This window comes from Myotis lucifugus, unplaced genomic scaffold (genome assembly GCF_000147115.1).
Source record: "Myotis lucifugus unplaced genomic scaffold, Myoluc2.0 scaffold_381, whole genome shotgun sequence".
Lineage (NCBI taxonomy): Eukaryota > Metazoa > Chordata > Mammalia > Chiroptera > Vespertilionidae > Myotis > Myotis lucifugus.
The window spans coordinates 871,442-874,815 of NW_005871429.1; positions in this window are offsets into that span (position 1 = coordinate 871,442).

The following is a 3,374-nucleotide window of genomic DNA, read 5'->3' on the forward strand; positions in this document are numbered from 1 at the left end:
AGGCCTGGCCGCCCTCTCGGAACAGCAAGGCTCCTCCCGAAGTTAACGCAGGCCAGCTCCTCGTGGCCTGGCCAAGAGCCCGCGGCTCCAGAGCTGCGCTCAGCACATACTTGGAGCGAATCCCAGGCGACCGCGGAAGCAGAGCAGGGATTTGAGCCGTGTGTGGCGAGAAGGGGGTCTGCTCGGCGCTGAAAGAGGGGCCGCTGCCTGGAAATTCCCCCCTGGCTTGTGTTTCGTGACGGGGACTCCCGACCTAGCCGGGCTCGAAGGCGCCCCCTGGAGGGCCCGTCGATCCTATCGCGCCCACCTGCAGAGCAGAGGCTCCCCCCGCCCCCCGCGACCCTAGAGTGTCACACCAACCCCCACGAGAGGGTGCGTGTCCCCCTCGATTGCTCTTGCAGCAAGTTTGGGTTCAGGCCCCTTACAGCCCCAGTTTCTCCCTCCGCGGCCGAGCTGGCTGAGGCCCCGCAGCCTGGAATATGGAATAGGAGGAACCCCTGCTGCGCCCTCTTCATCCCCCCCCCCCTTCCCCCCGCCTCTGCTCAGCGGCCCGGGCTTTAATAACGTCGCTGGAAAGTGACACGCGATTTATTATTAAAGTAATGCGGGGACGGGAAAGGTTTAATAAACGCGCTGCGATGCCGAGGATTATTCACCGCAAATAAATGAGAGCGCGGGCGGCGTTTTAATAAATAATTTCCCGCTGCTCCCGGGGGACGAGCGGAGAGCAGGAGGGGGAGCTGAGCTGCTGCCAGAACGCCCGGCGCCTCCCCACGGGTTTCCGAGCCTCCCCGCCTGTGCCGTGCCCGGTTGCTCACACCGACGAGTGAGGCTCCAGGAAAGCTGGCTCCGAGAGGTCCGGGCGGAGGCGGGGGAGCCTGTGCCCCACCCCTCTCCTCCCACCTCCGGGGTTCTAAGTAGTATTGCATAAGATGAGCCAATGCGCTGCCTTCGGGCTCCGAACCAGAGATCGGGAGTCAAGACGGGGCAGGAAGTGTTCATCAGGACCAGCTCCGTCCCAGCCCAGGGTCCCAGGTCCCAGGGCCTGGCCGTTCTCCTCCCAGCTTTTGGTGACCCAGGCTGGGCGTTCAGGGTGTAGAGAGCCGCAGAGAGCTCTGTGTACAGGTGTATAGGGGTCACGTGTGTGCAAATGACCCTGCCTCCCTCCTCAGGCGTTGTGGGGATGGGTCACTGAGCTGGCTGCTCACTAATAGGCTCGGTGGCCGGGGAGGAAGGGCCATGGAGCCTAGTCTGAACCTGCCGAGTCCTGGTGCAGCCCAGTCTCTGGCTCACTGGTGAAGGGGTGGATTTGAGCTCAGGTGGAGAATTCGGAGCCCCAAGGGGGAAGTCCTCCCCTTCTACAGAAGCCTGGAGGCCCAAGAGTATGAACTGGATATCGGATAGGGCCGAGATTGCAGACTTTGGGGACCAAGGATACGCCCAGCACGCGGGTGGGTAGGGGAGGGAGGGGGAAGCTTGTGGGGTACACAGGCTCCAAAAGTTTTGTGCCTCAGATGAAAGAGTCGACATCTCTGGCGACACCTCTGGCAACACTTGGAAGTACAGGAAGTGGAGAAAGAGTGCCATCTGGTGGATACTTGGGGTTATGGCAGCCAGATCTGGGCTAGATGTCTTGACAGTTAAATCGGCTGGAAAATTTGGGGTAAAAAGGTGTTTCGATTTGTATTCATTTATGTATGTGAAGGTGTACATGTATGTGTAGTATATATGTGGTATATGTATGATATATATATGTAATATACCAGTATGTCATGTTCATAGTAGTGATGTGTATGTGTGTCTATATGCACTATATATGAGGTGATATATACATGAATGTATGTACATGAATGTACGTATACTAGTATATGTTATGTGTGTGAATTATCTAAAGGCATGCATATGTATGTGGATAACCATATAGGTGCACATATGTCTGTGTGTACATATGCATTATATATGTGTATGGATGTATTATATGTGTATATAGCTGTGTGTATACATTTGCAAGTACATGTTCCATTATGTGCCATTCTTTCAGCAAATATTTCTTATGTGCCAGCACTGTTGTATAGGGCTGGAGATACATCACAGAAAAACACATTGTCCCTGCTCTCATGGAGCTTACATTCTATTCTAAGATGTGCATGTAAATAAGTTATGTACATAAATGTTTACAGGAGTCTGTGTGAATGTATGTCTAACTGTTTCTGGGTGTATGTGTTAGGAGTAGACAGGCTTACACACTCTGATGGGCTTGGAGATTCCCTGTTGTTTTGCTCAAAAGCTCAAGTCCTGCCACTTAGGACTATTGTCAGTGTGCAGACAAGGACAGAGGGAAATAGGCTGGGGACATAGGCTGATTACCTTCTTCTAGGATATATTTTAGTTATTTTCTCAGCCCCCTGAATGACTAGATTCTTTCTAAAATGGGGAACAGCTATGTAAGTCCATTTAGAGTAAGGAAATGTGAATGAAAATCAAGTCTCACCTCTCCGCTCAATGCAAAGCTCCTTAGGAGGAAGAGCGATGGGCTGGCGATGGGTGAGAAAGGGGCCTGGGAGGCTGGGGGTAGGAATAGGTTCTCAGAGAGCAGTGATGAGGGCCTTTAGAGACTGGGAGGGGTCAGGTCTGGGAGGCAGTGAAGGGAGCTCTGGGATTCAGTTGCAGATAATGAGGGTGGTTTGAGAACTCTTGGGGGAGAAATAGGCTGGTGGATAGAGATGGAGCCTGAGGGGAATAATGAGATCAGGACCAGGGATGGAGTCGGAGGGACAGAGAGAGAGGCTCTGTGGCAGAGAGATACCCGTTTTGGGGTGAAATTTGGAGGCCAGCTCAGGTGGAGTTATCCCTCCCTTCCTCCCACCCCTTCCTTCTCCATACCAGGGCCCCCAAGCTTCTCTAATCCTCTCTCTACTCAAGCTGGGTCCTGGTTATACTGGGGATAGAGGAGAAGAGCTCAGGCTCCAGGGCTTGTCCCAGCTTAGATGACTCATGGGGGAAGAGGGAAAAGGTGAGGCAAGACTGCCGACACCACTGTCCCATGAAGCCTTGTCCCAGCCACCTGGGTGATTGCCATCCGTGCTGCTATTCCAGCTTGTAGTTTAGGCTCAGTTCAGGGGTTTCAGACAAGGGTGGGGCCTGGACCTAGAAAAGGTCCCAGAACACACTCCCTCCTCCCCACCAAACACACATTCCTGGGACTGAATTGGGAAAGGTGCTTCCGAATCATTTCTTTTGTCTTTCCTTCCTTCCCATCTTTTGCTAGATGTCTTTCAGACACAGTCAAGGCCAGAAGTCTCCAGGTGTCATCCTCACTCTTGGTCTGTCCACACTTCGCCTCTCAACCTTCCATGCTGAACCACGTCACTCTA